Below are 20,936 nucleotides of genomic sequence, written 5' to 3'. Positions count from 1 at the left end.
GCTCGGGCGTCCCTGCGAGGGAGGGGAGGGGGCGCCTCCCTCTGCTCTGCTCTTTCGGGTGATCCCGGCTCTATTGTGGCCGGGCTCTAACTGAAGGATTGCACCGGAGAGGAGGATTATCTAAAAGTGCATCGGCTGCTAGCACGGGAAGATAAACGCTTTGATCTGAGGAGGATTGTCAGAGAAGTTGCGGTCCCGCTTCTCTGTTCACACCTTCGCTGCGGCGGGCGTAGTTTACGGAGTAAACGCTACAGTCAGAAGCGAGAGTCATTTCCCAGTGGCTACCTTCATTGACAAAAATATGTTTTAATAATACGGGGATGATTTGTTTCACAAATTACCCGAAATCTGGGAAAGGCAAAGTTAAGAATGACACTGTGACTCATGCTATTTTGAAAAAGCCCTAGCTGTTTGCACTGCGATGTGTCAATAGCACATTGAGCTATTAGCACTGGGCCCTCACACATGCACATAAAGATCCCTTTCACACTGTGTTTTTCCTGGTGCTATGTTTGTCCAACCTCTGGGGCCTTTTGTGAGGCACTGTATGAGATGCTGGGGGAAAGAAGGGTGCTGCACAAAGTCTAAAGTCGCGTTAAAACCTGGGGCTTTTTTTTAGAATCCTTTTGAAATGAGTCGATAAAGTTTGATGAACTACAAAGATCACTTTAAGAGGGAGAAATAATGTTCACATTATGATGGGGATGTTCAGTAGCTGAAAAAAAACTTTCTCCTAGAGAAATTGCTTCTAAATAGATCCCACGAGCGTACTTTCCCGTTGCTGTTTACAACGATCTCTATCTCGGCTGCTGGGATGTTCAAGTTTGTCAGTTCTGATTTGGTGGCCGCCTCCCTTGTCCAAAGGCACAGATCTGCTTTCTCGGGAGATGCAGACCAGCGTCCGTGGAGCGTGCACAGCCCCTGCCTCGCGCATGCTCTCTGTGCCGAGGCTATTAGCATGCTGCTTTGTTAGTAGTTAATATAGAAAGACACAGGAGCATGAATTAAAGATGAAATGTCAACCTTAACTTTGAATGCTGCTAAGGACTTCAAGAGCTCTATAATGCATAGTAAATGTTCACTGTTGTCTGATATGCCAACTAATGTTGGAGACTTGCAACGCTTACTGACAGCATGCTTACTGTAAATTTCACTTATTCACTAACTTTATTGTGGTATGCATGGGATGCATTTTTTCAGGCTCTGCTACAGGGTACTGCATAGGTTTGGGGTTTTTTTGGTTTTTTTTACATCCAAAATCTTGAATGGCTTCTGAAAACCAGTAGTTCATTGTGTCCATTAAGTTGCTGCAAGTGCACAGTTATATGTAACCTTCTGACTGTATTTCCCTTCGCCATACAATGAGAACAGAGCACACATTCAGAAAAAGTCGAGAGTAACTAACTTTTGACCTATTCAAAAATGCATTTCAGTTGCTGTGCTCCTGAACATAATTTTGGCAAGTATCTTGTAGGCCAGGCTTCCAATCTGCAGCAGAAAGTATTTTAATTAACAGAGTACAGCTCATGATGCATGTGTCTTATAATACAGATCTTTGTATGCGCAAGGCCTGATCCGGAGCAGACCGACACACGCGAAGCGTGTTGATGTTGCTGCGAGCTCATCTTTGGCTCAGCTGGGAAAGCAGCAACATGGTGTACAGGTGTTTCAAGGACAGAAGAGGAATTTGTGAATGAGTTCCTAGAAAGGAGGATCTTAACTGTGTTAATCTAATCTCATTTTCTGTGCTGTTTATAATCTATAACTACAGGAATCATTGTAAGGTTTGGGTTTTGATTTTTTTTTTTTAAATTATTCTGGAAAAAAAGTACCTTTATTTTGAATTCTTTCCTTCCTCCCTCGCTTTCTATCTGTTGTCTTTTTTCCTATGTTCCTAAGGAAAATAAATGATTACTCTGTTAGGCACTGAGATGACCAGAAGGCATAGGGGGAAAAAAAAAAAAAAAAGAGTTGAAATATTTACTCTGCTGAAGTAAATGGGAGAACTGTTATTGATTTCACCAGGGACAGTATTTCACCCCAAGTCTTTCTGAAACTCATTTGAGTGTCCTGCCCACTCATCCGTGCCTGCTTCATTGTTAGGAGCTGAATCCATATTCTCCTTGTGACAGTGACTGTGACAACTGCCGGGAAGCGGGAAGTGTGATGGCAAGCATAAGCATGTTGTGTGATTGTATATATGTGCAAACGAAGAATTATTTAAGTGAAAATATTCTCAGGATCATTAACATGTAGAGTTGATGGCATACGGCCTACCTGCGGAAAACTGTCTTACTGCAATGTCTAAAAATATTGAAGATAAAGCCTTTTAGTGTAAATGCATTGCACCCTGCAAGACAGTGCTTCCACCTGCGTGCTTTAAACAGGTTTTCCCAGGACTGTGCAGGTTTTTTTACCTTTGGTGAGTACAGCGCTGGCAGAAGCGTGGCAGCCTGCCCCCTGACTCCCCAGACAGGGCTTGGGACCTGATGTTGCCCTGCGAGCAAGGGAGTAGCCGTGGGAGGGGAGCTGCAGCGTGAGCCCCTGGCTTGTAACCACATGTGCCTGGGAGCTGGCCTGGCCCATACCTGCAGGTACCCTTCAGTTGGATTCCCGCTCCACAACTGCTTTTTAAGAGCGATGTCGTGCTTTTCAAATTGGTTGTCAATACTGGCTAAGTAGACCTAAGGGTAAGGGATATCATCATGGGGTTTTTTTGGGTGAGCGTTAGTTTTAAGTATATGACAGGCATTTGAAAAGGGACTAATGTACGTAAGTATCCCTGCCATTGTTTGTAGTACAGCATCCAGATTGGGATTATTTTTGCTGAGGTGGTGTGCAGCATGGTAAACACATATAAAGGGCAAAAGAGCAAATAAAGACGCAGAAATACAGTGATTTGTCCAAGGTTATGCAGTCGGTCACTGACATAATCAGGGCCACAACCAAGGTATTCTGAGATGCAGTCCAGTGGTTTATGCTGAATCTCATTTACTCTAATAGGATTACTTACATGTTTAAAGTAAAGCAGGTGCTTAAGTGCTTTGCTGGATCAGGGCCATATTTGATAAGTTTTCAGTGCTGGTGTGAGAGTACATAACTTGACCCTGCATGTGTCTGGTTGGTGGTGGTTTGGGATAATAGTGATCCACCTCTGCTTTGTGGAACTGCATGAGTGAAATCATGGTCTGCCTGCTTCTAGGAGAGTCCTGCTGTGGTATACTGAAAAAAATTCACCGGAAAATAGCTATAGAAATCACAGAAAGTTGAAAGAGACGAGCTGTTGTAAAACATTCTGCTTCTGTCTTGAGCCCTTTTATGGCTCTGCAGGTGAAGAATGGTTTTGGACATTTGCTATAGTTGAGTAGAGTTTTCTAAACAAACTTTCTCACTTGCTGAGTAAGTTACATGTACTAAAAATATTTAGGTACCTACTATTCATCATAGCAAATATATTATTCTTTTTCGGTTAAAGGAACCATAATTCTTATAATGCAATTTGGAAAAGGGAAAAGAAAACTCCAAAACCTAAACACGTAGAGCTCAGTGCTTGAGTTACCTTTATATTAAATTCCAGGATCCTTACTTCATTATTTAGCTGTCTACATTTTATTATGTTTATCTCTTCTACGCAGATTGTCCTTGAAGGATACAAATTTCAAACATACATACCTTAATTTAGGCACTACCATACATATGTGAATGTCAGAGCTTGATGGTTTTGGCTGAAATATTTTGCATTTTACAAAGGAAGCTCAGGAAGGTTATCTTGTTCTTCCAGAGGTACAGCGAAGACAGCAGTAGTTTAGTACCGTGCTAAACTGGGGCTGTAAGTCATTCCTATTAGTGTGGTGTTAGAAAAAATTGACTATAGTTATGCAAATGATTGAAAATTACTCTTCTTGCAAATTTAGCGTGGCTACGTATGCGTAAGTTTTTCTTTCATGTCGCAGATAGTGAGAGACAATGGGTGCACGTATGCTGTTACGATAGAGAGCGCTCTGCTCGCTCAGCTGCCCTGCATGCCTGCCATTCACGTCTGCTCTGCTCTGGTGCAGAAGGGGTAGGCTGTGGAGACTGGAAGCTGATGTGTGCTGTGGGCAGGAGGGAACCTCCACTCTGACCATTACAGAGGTGGCCCCAGGTGATGGGAGAGTGCCAGAAAGCACCAAGGAGCTCCTGCAGAGCAGGGAGTAGAGTAGATAAGCAGACACACAAATATGAGTCTCACTGGAGAGAGTTTAAGTAAGGGATTGGGAACTTTCTGTTGCAGTATCAACTCAGCAAATGCCATTTTATCTTCAGTATTTCCCACTGTCCCAGCACAGCCCTCCCCTGCCTCTTGATATCTCCAACCTTGGGAATGTGCAGGAAACTACTGCTGGGGAGCAAAGAAGTTCCCAAAATATTTGGCTGTCCAACCCAGCACTAAAAGTGCTTGGAAGAGGAAGTGCAATGATGAGTATGTCCACAAGAATACAAATTATAATTTGTATCATCACCACAGCTTGCATTATGCTTCTTTTCAGGAGCAGTCCCACAGGTTTCGTGACGTACTTCCAGAGCTGGCTGGGAAAGGGAACGCTAAAGCAGCAACTGTGCAAGAGCCTATGTTGCTCAGAAAAAGCATGCATAATGGTGATAATAATTGGATTGTGCAGGGCACAGGTCTTCTGTTGTTTGCATAATGCAGCTCCTATACTGAATGTACCATTTGTTATCAGGACATAAGGAGTTGGCTGCATCCGAAGTATACTTAGTAGAAGTCGATTTTTAGGAATATTTTTTTAGATGTTTTCATTACAATGGGTTACAATGGTGTTAGTAAGATACTTGTAATAATGTACAGTAATATGTGAAGAGTTGATTTTAATGCTTAGAGGTAATCTGGAGTACTTACGGTGTGTGTAGAAATGACTAGTAGGCGTGTTTTAAAATAATGATGATTTGTAGCAATCACAACTCTGATGCGTGCATGCCGTGGACATGGACACCCACTCACACGTCTGGCTCTAGAATGAGGAAATATTGACTAAATCCACTGGGATTGACAAGAGCCTCATTCCCATAGCACTGCCTGCATCAAACGTTGTACTTCATGCAGAAGTACCGAGTCCAGCCTAACCCTGTAATGAATTATTACGCATTTCTAATAAAATCTAAAATAGAAACACAGGAAATAACAGCTTATATTCTTTGGCAGATATTTGAGATGAGAGTAGCTTGCGTCAACTGTGAGTCGTGCGACTCATTTGTTGCAGTTTTGTGCAGCGTCTGGCAAAGTGAGGCCAATCAAACCGTGACCTTTGGGTTGTGCTGCAGGCTTTTATTAAATTTACAGTTAATACATGCCTATATATTTGTTGAATTCTGACACTCCTAAAAACCTAGCTAATGCTATTGACTGATGATAATCTAATTTAAGAGGAGAAGAATTTGTACAGCACTAATCCTGCCTTTTTATCTGTAATCACATTTCTACTGCTGTAAAATTGGGTACTGGTATACAGAACTAATGGCAGGGTTGAATTTTCAAATGCTTCAAACTCTTATCTGATAGCCGTCTTCTATACTGTTACCTGTCTGTGTGATGTATTTATAGAGTGCCAGTCACCATAGTATCTTTGTGATGATTGCTACCAAAATTGAGAACTCTGAGGTGAAAATCTAATCAGGACTTTAGATAACAATGTCACACAAGAGCCTTCTGGTCTTTGCCGCTGTTCTCCGTTCAGATGGAGACTTTGATGAGATCATGCTTGCTGCCGTGTTATTCATTATTTATTTTTGTAACAAGATTTCTGTTTCATATCTTTTCCACTGCATGTTAGCACCTGTCAAACCAATCCAAATTCTCTTTTGAATGTATTCTCTCTGTTTGTACCTGAAACAATATATTGGAAAATTCAGGCATTACAGGGCTGCTGAACTAGCAAAACCAAAAGGTGAGACTGGCGTTACACAACTGCTTCTGCCACAGGTATCCACACAGATGTTTCCGTGAACTTTTTCAGACACATGGTAATGGGCAGACAGGCTGAAAATACTGTTTTCATCACATTAAAGATGAGTTTTATGAGTAGAGTGCTGGAGATACGATTGACCAATGCTGCAGACTCAGTTCTCTTGGAAAAGGTGTGTTACTAAAACTCGACAGTGTTAGTTTATTCCTGAAAATGAAAAATGTTTTGAATAAACAGCTCATCTAGTTTTCAGTTTGTTTCTATAGTTCATGTGCCAGCTATTGGCATCGGGGTTCTCTGTTTACTCCTGCATGGCCAGTTTGCCCGGCAGCCCGTGTTTTGTTGAAAAAGCCCTGTATAAGTATCAAGAGGGAAAAGAAAAGCAGTCCATTCTCAAAACAGCAAGTTGAAAGTATCCCTTAATATCCCTTTAAGCTTGATAAAAAAACCAGAAAAAAAATCATGGATAGAAATCTTTTTTTTTTTTTTTTTTTTTTTTTTTTTTTTCCCCCGGCACTTGTCTCTCAGCCTTGTTTATGCTCGTTGGAGACTGATCCAATGTGGGCATCCTTCACTTACTTATATGGGCATTAGATCAGGCCTGCCCTTGGCATTTCATGGGAGAAATCGTTACCAATTCAGTGTTTTATTTTTGCTGTTGTAAAGTTATGGCCCTTCTTACTGTCTGGGTCACTACGACCATATATTATCATTCTTGGCCAAAGACTGGAGAGATCTAAGACTAAATCTTAGGAAAAGAGTGGGTTGTGACATAGTGAAGTTAAAAATTAAGTGTGTGTTGGGATGAAATGCCAGGATTTGGACTGGCAACCTCTGAAGTAGGGGATCTGTTAGTTTTCTGCTTTTTAAATTTTTTTTTTTCTTGTTGTTGGCATGACTTTATCTGCTACTGGCCAAGGTGAGAGCTGCAGAGGCAATATCATGGGTATCTCTTCACTTTCCTCATCTGCCTTACAAAGTGTGTATCGATGATTATGTAAAATCATTATGTTAAAGCAGAATATTGCTTGAACAGACACATTTACATTTGAATTTTCTTTTCTCTATATTTGATATTCTGAAGAATTATGATCAACTGGGCAACCTAACAAAAGGTTGCAAATATGTAGAATTACCGGTATGGTAGGATTTGGGGACAATGAAGTCTACATGCAGATAGTTCTGGTCACTTGAAGTGAGTTGTCTTCAGTTCTCCATTTGGTTTTCTTAAGAAAAATTTTCAAGAGAAACTCTTCTGCGTTTAGCGCTCAAAGTGGATATAGTTTACATTGTAATTCTGTAAACAGTTAATATGAGAGGAATTAGATAGGGATATAAAAATAAATAGGTTTAGATATGCAAATTAATAAAGTATTAGTGGTTTGGTTGTTTGGTTTGGGGTTTTTTTGTTGTTGCTGTTGTTTTGGGGGTTTTTTTAATTTGGTTTTTTTGCAAGGAACCCATGCATGGAAACAACCTGAGCTGTATGAATCATGCTTTCTGTCCCCATGGGACAACTCCTATATTTAAAGTCGCTGAATTATGTAAAGGTTTGTAGGTTCAGGACATATTTAAACACCTCAATATTGATGAACTGTCTAATTTTGCTATGAAAAGTTGTGTTAAAACCATGCAAAACTCAATTGCTGCGTAGTGGAGTAGCTTATTTTCAGAGCAGATCATATTTATCTGCTGCTCTTTTTATGCTACTCTCTTTATAGTCCTATGGCTTATACAAATTGTTGAATTTTGAATGGTTTAGGATACTGTATTTCAGTATTACTTTGTTATCAATAAAAGTGCTTTTGTTAAACTGTACTTCTAGCAGTAGGCTGCTTTACTGATAGTGGATTAGCAGTCCTCGATTTTTTTTAAGCAATTTGCTTTCTTAAATAAATAAGAATTTGATCAGGCATGGGAAAATAGTCATTCTGTTTGCTTTGGTAGGTTAATGCTGTTACTTTTGTGGGTTCTTGGCAAGTGTGTGGATGAAATGATGATAATAATAGGCCTTCATGTAAATACGGGCCTATCATGGTATTGATTTGTTCTAGTGAAAAACTTGATAGTTGTGGTTTCCTACCACAACCCAACATGGTTTTTTTCTCCTATTGTTTTGCTTGATACGGTTTGAAATACATTAACCTTACATTTTAAAACCCCCTTCTACTCTATATATGTGGCAAAATAAACAGCATTTTCTGCTTTTTTTCCCAGCAGAACTGTAATTAAAAACAAGACTAATCTCAAGACTATACACTGGACACACCACAAATGTAAACACATTTTACAATGTAAATGAGGTGCAAACATGAGACCTTAATTTAGATTTGCACCACAAAGTAATCAGTGAAGTAAATAATATGTTTATACCTATGTGATTTTCTGTTTCTGGTTTGCAGAAGAGCATCCAGTAACTGTATTTCAAATGATAAAATGAAGTAATTTGTATCAATTTATTTTGTCCTGCCAAATAATTTATGAATGCAAGGTATTATTATTAAATAAAGGGATTTAACAGATGCTTCTGCTGTCCTTTCCTTCTGACATTTTTAAAACCTGCTTGAAGTTATCTTTATGCTCCCGTGGTGGTGCAACTGAGACCCGAGGAGCGCATGTGGAGTGGTAAATCAGACATTATGTCATACAAGTCAGCCTGGCTTCCTAAATGGTGGCTTGCATCATTGCTTCTATGATAGAGCTCTACCTGTTGTTTATGACATGGCAGAAGTGCTGGTAAGGAAAGCCGCCTTTGTTTTGTTCTCATACCTTTGTCTAAGCGTTTTTTAACATAATAGCTTTGCGCTGGGATCTTGGATGATGTTTGCAAGGTGCATAGGGAATTGTATGGCTTGTTGAAAATACGTAATTGTTGTTTCAAGGATTTGACAAGCCGTACATACGTACATTCTCAGTTCTGGTGATTGTCTTACCTTGATCTTTTTAAAGTAACGATTGAATCTGATATGTGGCTCAGGGAAGTGTTTCAGTACTCCATGCTCTCCCAGATGTCATGCCTTACAGAGATGATGGCTTCTGAGATTTTGCCTTTGTGGACTCAGCTTTGTGGGTGCCTTTTCTGTGAGAGGACCCTTGGAGCGTGCTCTGCATCGGCATGTTCCATGGACAGCTTTCCCATGTCCCCTTGGCTCTGTTGCCTGCTTTGGCTTGGGCTTGCTGGCTGATAGCACACAGCAAAAACCTGAAATTCTTGGAGCCACCCACAACTGGGACAGAATTTCAGTTGACGTGCAGCTCTGACTGAACAAGGTGAAAGGCAGGCAGTGTAATCGAGGGCTAAATAGAACTCTGAGAGATTAATCAAATATCATATGGAAGGAAAACATAGTAGTCCTGTTCCTTAAATACCTACTCAAGCAGGCAAACCAATAGCACTTCTTCAGTATTTTGCGTACACAGGTTTGTGGTGTGTACAGCTTAGAGATCAGTCTTGCTATTCTGTCTGTAATTCTTTTCAAAACACAGCTATACCATTGCACTGCGAGCGTCTGTGTTTATTTTGCCTCAATCCGCAGCTATAGCTTGCCCAGTTTAAGTAGCAAACTGTTTTTCTAAATTTAGTCAGCAAACAACTTGTGGTAGGATAGCAGCCTTTTTTGGCCTTCTCTGTTAGAAAGTGTTTGAGTAAGGACGGCGAAGATTGGCTTTGACTTCTATCAGTGCAAATACATTGCTGGCGATAACATATCATACAAGTATGCTGCCTATCTTCCTCTAGTCTGGTCTCTAATAAATAGCAGGTTTTCAGGGAAGGTCTCAGAATTCGCCCTTTTGTTAATAGTCTGTCGGAGAGTTTACATACCAGAAAAGAATCCCAATTCTTCACTTGGTAGTGTATTAAAGGGTTTTTTTCTTTTTTTTGAGCTTTGTGTTGGTTTTTGTAAAGAAAAATTGGCAGCTGTTACTTGTAATACATGTCATTAATAAATGCTGAATCAAAAACGTGACTCTTGTACAGTCACACGTTTTTAAAGCACAGACAATGTGTATTGGTCTGCATCAGCTGTAACAATCTTCCCCTGCTTGGAAAACATGGGGAGAGGCTATTTGCTGCTGTACAGGACACATACATCGGCATATGTACATCATCTTTGGAGATCATGGGGCTCCTTATCATTGCTTATTACTTTTGGATTGCTAATTAACTTAATTCCACTATAGCTCTCTCTGCATCATATTCCATGTTATTTGTGTGTTTATGCAGAATTATTTTTAAACTGAAGTTTTAAGGTTATTCCATCGTGAGGCATAAGCGAGAGATAGTGATGATGAAGAGCTTGATTCATATTATGACTAACTTCAGGTGAACGCTATGTTGTTATGCCTCATTCTCTGTGTTTCTGTGACTCAAAAATGATAATAAACTCCATTAAAACACCATTACATCAATAGAGTGAGTATTTAAAATGCATATGAAAAGATAAAGTCTAGAAATCGTAAGACTATGATAGCTATCCATATAATTTTTGACTATACAAAGTATTTGTAGATCTTCTGAGTTTCATTTATTCTCTGCATGGGTGAGAACTGATACCAAGCATACACCTTGTTTTCTGCCCCCAGATGTAACCTTTTTCTTTTAAAATAAGTGTGAAAGCAAAAAAGAAGGAACAATTTCCATGGAGGAAAATCAATTCTGGTCTTTCAGAATCATGAGCTCAGATTGATACTTTGCTGCAACAGTGAGTACAAGCAATGCACCACAAATCTGGTACAGAATTTTGACAATGACAAATCTTCGATCTACTTTTTAACTACAGTTTTCCTGTTTCTTTTTATTTGGTTGAGTCTTACTGTTTTATTTCATCTTCCACACTGCTGTGGTAGGAAGCAGTCATTATGTTCTCTGTGCCAAAGGAAATGGCCATTTGTTAATTTAGAAACAGAATAGAGGAGTGGCTGTGAAGCACCTTAATGGGGAAGAGGGAATGGTGGCTGGGGAACATTGCTAAACAGTTACAATTTGGGGGATCAAGTATTTTCAGTCTGCCCGAGTTCCTAAACTCCCTGTAGTTCTGGGTGTTGTTTGTTTTTCAGTTTGGGTTTTCTTTCGGAGGGGGGAGAAGAAGGTGAAAATACATGGTATTCACATTTAAAGATTTCCTATATGTTTTTGAGAACTGATCTTTGGTTCTCATTTGATCAAAAGAGACAGACACAGTTCATCTTTGCTTCCGCATTCGGTTGGCTTATGGCACCCAAGCAAAGCAGCTCCTATCTGCAGCCTTTTCCAAAACTCTAGTTGCCAGGGATCTGTGAATGTAGAAATAAAAAAAGAACAAGATTTTAGATGATGAATCTCAGTATGTATGCTAGAGCAAGGCCAGTTGCTTTATTGATCCCAGCTACTGAAGTTTTCCCTGTGAAGATGATTTATGTTTATCTTAAAAAAAAAAAAAAATCAATGAGACAAACAAACTGAACTTCATGTAAGAACTGATTTAAAGCACACTCAACTTTTCTTTCTCATCCTTACTTTCTAAAATCTTCTATGGATTCAAAAGAAATGGGTGGGATCCTGCTCTTGCACATAGGAATATATCCTCTTTGAAGAGATGTTTCTGCTTCTGCATTGAGCTTCATAAACTTGCTGGAAGAAATTCAGCTTGGAGGATGTATTTTGAAGTAGTAGTTTCTTGGGCACTGAACCGTTCATTTCCTAAAAGGATAAAGCCACTTCTTTGTACCTGCTGACAAAACAAAGGCGTCGGTGCTGATAATATGTTACATGGGGACAGGCTGTAATGTTGGTAAGCGTTACTCTGGCTGCTGAAAAGCACCAGTTCTATCTGGCCTCTCATCCTTACCAGAAGCAACACATCTGCCTCGCTGGAAATCATAAAAATGGTCTCCAGTTGGTTTTGCCTGCACTCTTACTAAATAAATGAATCTTTATTATGTTTTCTGCAGCTTAGATAGCAAACAAAAATGAAGCAAAATGCTACATTCAGCTGCTTCAAGTTGGGAAGGTCTAGATAATCTTCATCTCTGAAGTGTGAAAGAACTGACACATGAAATTGCAGGTCTGGCAGCAATGATTTTTTTTTTTTTTTTTTAAAATAAGTACCTTATAGTTGGAGAATTGATTTTTCTTAAGAAGACATGAGAGATCTGAAGTATCTATGCTTTAAGAGTAATACTGGAAACAGCAGGGTGAGAGAGAAAAGGGTGGTGTTAGAAGCGTGGCTGTATAAATGCTGGCTATGAGCTTACGCTGGGAACGAGAAGAAAGCCTTTTGCTCCCGGAGGAGCGAGGTGCCGAGGCAGCCTTCTGTGATAGTGGGGACAAAGGCGCAGCAGTCACTTCTGAGCCTCTGAGCTTATGCTAAATATCATATCCTAAATATCATATGGTTGGCTGAAACAGGGACAGTGGGGTTGACTGTATTTTTATTCTTGTTTAATGTGGTTCTTTCAGGCTGCATCTTTACATTCCTAAACATAGGATACTGAAGTTTTGTTTTGCACTCTGTGATCCCAAGTGGGGCTTTGATTTGGCCAAGGCGGCCATAGATATGGTAGTCACTTACAGTCTCAGCAACAATTTTGGAGTTATGCATAAGAGCTAGTAAAGAAAATTCGTGTCTGAAGTCTAATTCTATAGTGGAAAACTATTATAAATGACATTTATAGATGCTGGGGAGCTACCGAATATCTGTGAACATGGAGAGATTACTTGGTTCTTCCTTCAGAAATGGCTTTTCCTTGGTGTGGTGGGGAGGGAAAGGCCTTTAAGAGTCTGAAAGAGGTGATGGAAAAACCCACATCCTGTAGAAGTTTGACAGTCTGTAGAAGCGTGGTATCAAATTATTAGATGGTTTGTCTTGATGTGGGTGTTTTGACAGTGCACATCAGATAATCATTCTGCTTCCTTACCTCCGTGCTCTGCTAGCTGGTAACTGCCTCAGCTCCAAGTTTCTAAAAATAATCTTATCTTGGGCATCTGAATGAGAACTTCATTTTCAAAAAGCGTTTGGACGATGGAACTAAGCAGCCCTTCAGAGAGGTATATGAAACGCGAAAATTTGCAGCCTGTCTTAGTGTCCATTTGTGTTCATGAGCAACGCAAGTCTGCTTCTCTTCTCTAGAGGGCATAAAAATTGAAAATTATGATAGTGGATATCTTTATTTTATGTTTAATCCGTGAAGACAGAGCATGTTGTCTTGTTTGTATAAAAAGTGCCATCTGCCAGCACCGTTGTAAATCTTCCAGCCTAGCAAAAGCAGCTACTACAACTACACGGTTCTCTGCAGATCTGCTCCTCCAAGTTTGGACACTTAATTACACATAGCCTGACCCGGCTGGGTTGTGTGACAAAGGGACAACTCCGATTCCCTCATACAGGTGGTATTTTCTGCCACTGTAGAACATAGCCTCTTCATTTTTAAGCTTAAGCAAAACTGTTGACAGTACCAGTTGTTTTTATAGATATGATAAAAGTGGAGTTACAGTATAGCAAATTAAGGATTAGAGTTAAATTATGGATTACTAGTTAATATCAGAGGTACATAGGCACAGCATAATTCGATTCTTTCAAGCTTCCCTTGAAAAGTAGAATTCATAATCCTATTTGGGTAGCAAGTTGATGCATTTTATACAACTCCTTGTATAATTTTATAGAGTATTTGTGCTTGCAGACATAATGATGAAATAAATATTTTTGGCTACAGTTGCAAGGATACTTCTATCTTAACTTTACTAAATCAGTAAATTAATTTAAAAGGAATTTCAGTTCTAAAAGAGCTCTTGTATCAATTTTCTGTAAGCAAATTGGAAGTTTTTCAGAATGCAGCATTCCCAGGAAATATCCTTTGTGCTTTATCCTGTGATGTTAATTTGTATCTGTTTTTAGTCCAGTGTACAAAATTAACAACATAGTTTCTTACCTACTCACACAGGGAAGTTTCTACTGTCCTCTAAGGTGGTGGTGGTTATTATTTTCTCTTTCTAATTTCTCGTACGATTTTTTTTTTTTTGGTAAATTTCCTTTTCCTGGCCTGTTATACGACAGAGAAATGCAGGTGGCATGTTTGTTCATTTTAAACAAAGATTATCTGGTGACTTCCTGAGAGGACCCTCTGGTTGGAGTGTATAAAGTTGAAACTTCTTCCAATTCATTTTCTTTGAAGCATTGCATTAAATAAGGGTAAAATGGACAGAAGTTGTACGTCAGCAAACAGTATCTTGAGAATTCTTCAACTAGTCAAAAGTTGAAGTCTATAGTCAAATATAGTCAATAGTCAAAAACCTGGTAAATCATAGATCTTTTGGAAAGCCTCTCGTTTGTAGCACTGAACATGGCAGGCTGATGTTTTTGGAAGTGATCATTTGGTTGAATGGGTTTTGAGTCTCAGACTCAAGAAATCTGTAGATTAATTTCAGAAGTCCAGAAGCATTTCAGAAGTAGCAAATATCTGCTAGTTCCGAGGTTTTAAGAATTGGATGGCTCTTTCTGGACAGTGGTAGCCTCATTTTTCGAGGTCTGATTTTTTGCATTTGCAGCACGATTTCTTGGGAATCGCTGAACTGTGAAATGTGCTGTGAAGATTTGCTGCTTGGTTATAAGGCAGCTTGAGTGCAAAAACCCTATTGTCAAGTTTCATTGCTGCTGTTTCTTAATATGTCCTGGAATAGGTACATATATTGTGCAATTAAAGTGTGATTAAAACCAGTATACAAGTTTTTAAAGGGGGTTCTAGCTTTGTCTTTTTTTGAGGTGTGGGTTCATTTGTTGTTGAAGTTAAATTTCGAAGCAGGTGGCTACAGCTGATGTAAAAGTTTTCTTCAGAGCCTCAATTATACAAAGTAATGTTTCTTCCTATTTCAGCTGCTTAATGCTAACAATAGGATTTTATTTGTTTATGCTCATGCATCAAATTGGTAATTAAGTATTTTATTTGGACAAAAAAATGAGAAATAAATTATTTCATTTTCTTGTAAAGTGGACTTTTAAAAAGGGGCTGGGAGATCTCTGAGGCTCTTTCAGCATCATGGAACCCTGAAGCTGAATGCCAGTGCATTTATCCTTGTCTGAATGTATCAACACCTTTTTATGGTATACTGGTTTGAGAGTGTGGCCTGTGCTTTGAGCAGAGGCTGGATTAGAGATCTCCTGATGTCTCTTCCAACCTGACGGATCCCCAAGGTGAATAGGTAGCAGAGGTTAATTTGATCCTCCCTGTACTGTTTTAGAAAAACATGGATCTGGAAGGGTGGCATTCTTTCACCCTTTGCCTGGCAGGTCCATGCCGTGGGAGAGCCAAGCACTTGTTTTGTATTCAGGATCTGAACTCTGTTGGTGAAGAGTTTGCTTTCAGGCTGAAGAACTAGGATGGGAATCCCGGTCCCACAGGGTGTGCATGTGCGTACTGGTGTGAGCGAGCTGGTAGTTGTGACCTGTTTGAAGCATATGGATTTAATACAGCCAGCTGGATGCCTCTCCCTTTGCAGTTGCTTGTTAACTCATGACATCCTAAAGAAATTATTTTTGTTCAGCTCCATGTAAGCTTGCTGTAAAGGGTTGCTAGTTAGAGCCCATCGGTTTGGTTTGGCAGATGTAACAGTGTAGAAAATAACAGTGTTTCTTTCAAACTCCAATCTGGAATATGTGTCACTGGTACCTGTTAGCTTTTTACATATGTGACTGGGCTGTTGGTTCTATAATTAAGTTTTAGAGTTTCTTCTTTCTTTCTTCAGAATTATAGTTACATGATAGTTCAATTTAGAAAAACTTTCAGCTTTAGAAAAATTCATCCAGAGGAAGGTAGTTCAAGGACCAGAATTTCCTATAAACTCTGTTACTTTTGACACATCGAAAACCAAATCCCAGTAGTTTAGCACAAATTTGGAGATGTAAAGTAGTTTTCCTAGAAAATAAAACTTTTCTGTGCACCATGTTCATGGATGAATGTTTCTTGAAGGAAGCTTTTAACTTAAGTAGGCATTAATTGCGACATCCTTCATTTCTTCTTCCTCTCTAGTTGGATGCCAGTTGCTGGTTGCACAGAGGCTAAGTGCCCATGTGTGAGAGGAATAGGGAATACGGTGAACTTTAAAATCATAGATTGAATAATTTGATACTTTTTAAAGTCCTAGTCACAACCTACATCTTTGTGTGTGGGTAGGGTATTTTGGATTCTACATTTAAGACAGTAGAAAAGTATCTGACTTTCAGGGGATGGATATTATACTTCTGAAAATGACGCTCTTTAAAATGTCACGTGTCCATGTCCAAACCCCTCCCCATAATCACCATCTGCATTGTAATAAATTAAGCATTGACTTTTTAGTGCAATCTGAGAATAAGAAGGGTGAGAATCATCACGGTAGTGATTCAGATCATTACTACAAGAGAGTCATCTAATCAAATTGCTTTGTTTGGGTGGGGGGGATGGGACCCAAACGCTAAAATTGAAAAGAACTGGTGATTGTCTTCCAAACCCAAAGATTTGACTGTCATTGAGATCTGCTCCAAACATTGAAAGGGGTAGTAGGCTGAAAAGAAGGGATCACCACTTTTACATCTTAGTACATTTCAAAGCAGCTTTTTAATTTTTGTTAAAGTATTTTATATCGCATCAATTTATTAATCAGAAATAATTAGCTTTAGAGACATAAGTCACAGAAGTCCTAGAGAATACGGACCAGGATTTCTTATGTCTGGCCAAAAACATGGTGCTACCTTTCTGGAAATGGAGCTTTTCCTGTGTTCTTTTGCATTAGTTAATAGAAACCCTCCTTGAAAAAGGATACTCATCAAGGAATGTTTTATGAAACAGAAAGCCAGTCCTCATAAACCCGGTTGGATTCCAAGAGTTATTACATTTTACATCATATACAGTTTGTTTTTCCAGATGCCACAGTTCAAAATAATGTATTTTTAATACTACTTGTAGAATTCTAGAGATTCATAACAGCACGTGACATGTTAATATCCTCTGTGACATCCTACTGGTCATATCCAACTGTGATAAACAGTTGTATGTGCTATAAAAGTGACATCTATTATAAAAATAAGGATAATGCAAAAGGATACAAACAATCCCTTAAATTTGTAAAGACTGTTACAAATCTTGAATGTTAATTTGAAGGAAAAAGTACACGCTAATGCTAAGTTTATGCCTTTGGTTAATAGTCCTTTATTCCTTCAGGAAAAAAAAAATCAAGCAGCTATACTTTAAATGAATTTAATGAACTGCAAAGACTGACATTTTCACTATAAAAGTCACACTTCATTTAATGAAGTAGTTAAATATTGATGCTATATTAAAATACAGGCTGAATAAAAATGGCAATATGGTTTTCAAAATAGGAATTTGAGCTGGTTTTTTCTTGTTATATTGAAAATTTCATGAACTGAGAAAAGGGAAATACAGTAGAATATCTCCATAATAAACACAAAGCACTTTGTTGAAATAACATTAAAGTTGAAAGACACAAACCCGTAAAAGCAAGGAAATTAAGTCACTGTACTCTTAACTCAGCCTCTTTGTGCTTAAGCACTGAATCTCTTAAACGAATGGATCCAACGTTATTGCCATGCGATGTGCAGTATTTCCTAAAATTCTTGAAAATGAAGACAGATTGTAACCCTGTGCTACAGGTGGCACATAAAAGACCTAGCCATGTGTTTACCCAGGATGAATAGTTATATCATGATATTGTTTGATCTTAATTCAAAGTAATGGAGTTTTAAGTGCTATGACTTTGATGGCAATATTCTGGCAAAGCTATGTTGCCCGTGTTGTGGCTTCCACATGTTTCCATTGATATAATTTGAATTTTCAACTTCATTTTTATATCTGTACTTTCACCATAACAACATAATACGGACAGTGGATAAAGGAATATTGCTGACAAACGTGACTGAGGTTTTTCCCAGCTCCAACACCTATATGATGGTAAAGGGAAAAGAAAACAAGAATGAATCTTACCATAGATGTGAGTGTGAACAATGCCTGAGTGATGATATGATCAGCTTTGCTGTGATGGATTGAATTATGTTGCACTGTACTACATAAAGCTGTACTAATTCTGACATCAGGCTTCTGTGTGTAGTAAAATACCGAGGATGACATCTTTGGCCCGTTGAAGTCAATGGCAAAACTCCCGTTAATTTCAGCTGTCTGTGATTTCATTCTCAGTGGCTGACTTGTAAAACATGGGCAAATTGATTTAGGACATTCCCCCCCACACCTTGGGAAAGATCTCCACTCCATATGAAATGATTTGTCTTTTGACTTTCATGCTCTTACTCTGAAAATATGAATTTTAATTCAGGATAAATATAGTCTGATTTCTTTCCCATACCTATCATCGTGTAAACATGAAAGATGATGGACGAAAGTGGAGCTGTTTTGAAAGTGGTAGGTTCTATACACAATTACTAATAGAAACCAATGATCAGGAGTGCAGCTATCCTACTGTAGGCTAATGAATCATAACAGCTATCCGGTGCGGTCTCTACATGTGTTGGTGGAAATGTGGTTTAGGTGTTTCTTTGTTTTTTTCCTGTTTACATGCAAACAGTTTCTCTTTAAAACAACAACAAAAAAGAAAACATTGGAATCTGAAGAAGTAATTCTACAAATGTATTTGTATTTGGAAGACATGTAGTATTTGTGTATATGATAGCGATCCTCAAAATTCTTGCTAAGATGCTAGATCAGCATCTATTTGCATAGTTTTGTCTCCTGGTATTTTGCCACAGCAAACACTGAAATGATCTATTTAAGAGAATATACATTTTTGTAGGGTATTATGTAAAATCACCAAAATTTACCTAGGATTCATAGAGCATTGCAAAATTTCTTCTTCTTCTAGACAACCTTCCAGAAAAAGGAAGAAAATTGTTGTCAAATATATGTTCATGCTATTCATCGCCCTAAACTAGTTCAGGTTCTGCAATAGTCATGGCTGTTGGTTGCTTTCTGCTTAAGGCAGGGATCCCACTGAATGGAAAAGGATAAGGTATAACCCAAAGAGAAACACTTTGTGATGTGTTTAGCGATCTGTGTCCTATGTAGGTAAATCTTAAAAGAAAGAATTGCAGAAGGTACCTGGAAAAGTATTTCTATACTGCAGCTATTCAGTAGTTACATATTAGAATGCTAATATTAAAACCATAGCAGTGCTGCTGTCTTTAACAGTAGTATAGGGAAAAATGTTTTATTAAACACTAATTTCACTAGTTATTTAAGAAGTAGCTGGCTTTGCACACATTAATCTCTTTTTCTTTTTAATTCAAGGTTGATGGTCTAGGTCTTACACATTGTATTTATGAATAGGGCACTCAATAACTATGCAAAATATCTATTTCTCCCATGGGAATCTGTGCTTTGATATATTCTGATCCTTATTAAATTTAAACAGGATCAAATTTATACAGCTTTGGCAGAGATTTATTAAAATACACTGAGTGGACAGCTTGTGGGAGTGCAGTGTGCTGTAATAACATATGCCTCTTACCAGAGAATAGTAATTATTGAGAATCAAATAAATCTGTAGGAGGTTAAGTATATATGGAAAAGATATCAATTGTAGTTTCCTACAACCAGGCAGAAGTACTGTCTGAAGATTTGTTGCTGTATAAAGAAATGAACCACCCTTATAACACCCTAAATATTCCAAATGTCATTTACCAACAAAGCTAATATTCCTCCAATCTTCAAAAAATGTTAATGACATTTGCTCAGTAGCATTAAATTAATTGTTTAGTGCTTGTCATCTGCATAAGCAGCTATTCACATTTATGCCAAAGACATTAAATGGAATTGAAATATCTGTTACAAAGTTTTGTGAATTTCTTTTCTTAATCCGAATCGTCATGTCCTTGGAAAGGAAAATCCAAAATAACGATTGCACATTAAACATAGATTTTTATTCTTTTTTTAAAGTTCAAAATACATTATATAACATCCATCATTCATCCAAAGTTCAGCAATGGTCTGTTTAAGATGAGATACTTTTAACCTTTTAATTTGTTGTATGTGGTAATTTCACTAGTGTAAGAACTGAAAAATTGACAGGTGGGTCTCTAAAAGCAGTAACTTCTGACGTGGTTCGGATGAAGCTTCTGTAATTTGTGATGCAATTCTTTTGGAATTTCAAAGCTTGAGACATGTAAAAATGGTAATTTTGTCACTAAACATGAGGAAAAAAAGGACAAACCATCAGTGGGTAGGTGGGGGGAAGAACATATATCCTATCCCTGTCTTCACTGCTCCTGGCAAAAAGATTCGTGGTTACATGTTAAGACAGGAGGATTTGGAGGAATGCATTCAAGTTTGTGAGTCTTGGGGAGGTTGTGCCGTGCTCTCATGGAATAGAGCAGAGGCAATGGGGTGGTGCTGGTGCTGGGTCTTTCGTGGTTTAGATCTTCCAAACAAATTTTCTTTGGAAGGCCAAAACAGAGGCCTCTTCAGAGATCACATGGGTTCCTTCAGTTACATACGGAGTTTGCTACCTTGTTTTACATCAGTCTTCTCTACTGATTATTTCAATCTAAAATAGATTTGGTTTTGAAGTAGTAGTTAAAAATCTGTAATTTTTTGTCTTGTAGTAATTTGTGATAAGTCGTTATCATGATTTTTATGGCTTAGGGATGTTTGAAAGTTAGCAGTGTCCAACTAGACTGTTAGGAATGCGCACTAGTGCGATTCAGCATGAGCGTGACCTTTGGGCTCTGGGCTTTGCTAGAGATGGTTGAAGCAAGCAGGGCTTCATTCGGACTGTTCTACTTGTGCTTCTCCCTGTGGCATGAAAGGAATGGAGTAATTTCAGCACGAAGTGTATTTCTCTGGGCTTATTGTATTAAGAAAGTTACTTTTTAAAGAAAATGCATTTAGATAGAGATTGTATTTGATGTGAAACCAGTACCGTCAGAATATCTCTGCATTTCGTTATGGCCATCTAGTGAAAGCTGTCTAGCTTCGTGGTAAGAAGTGGAAAAG

At 38.5% G+C, this 20,936-nt stretch overlaps 1 protein-coding gene across 2 annotated transcripts in view; it reads left to right on the top strand.

Moving 5' to 3' along the window:
• Window positions 1–20,936, top strand: part of TOX3 (TOX high mobility group box family member 3) — a 74,200-nt gene that overhangs the window by 349 nt on the left and 52,915 nt on the right. The window lies entirely within an intron of this gene.

The sequence above is a fragment of the Egretta garzetta genome, unplaced genomic scaffold (genome assembly GCF_000687185.1).
Source record: "Egretta garzetta isolate BGI_Z169 unplaced genomic scaffold, ASM68718v1 scaffold314, whole genome shotgun sequence".
NCBI lineage: Eukaryota > Metazoa > Chordata > Aves > Pelecaniformes > Ardeidae > Egretta > Egretta garzetta.
The sequence above is the reverse complement of the archived record's forward strand: the minus strand, read 5'-3'. Positions and strand labels throughout refer to the sequence as shown.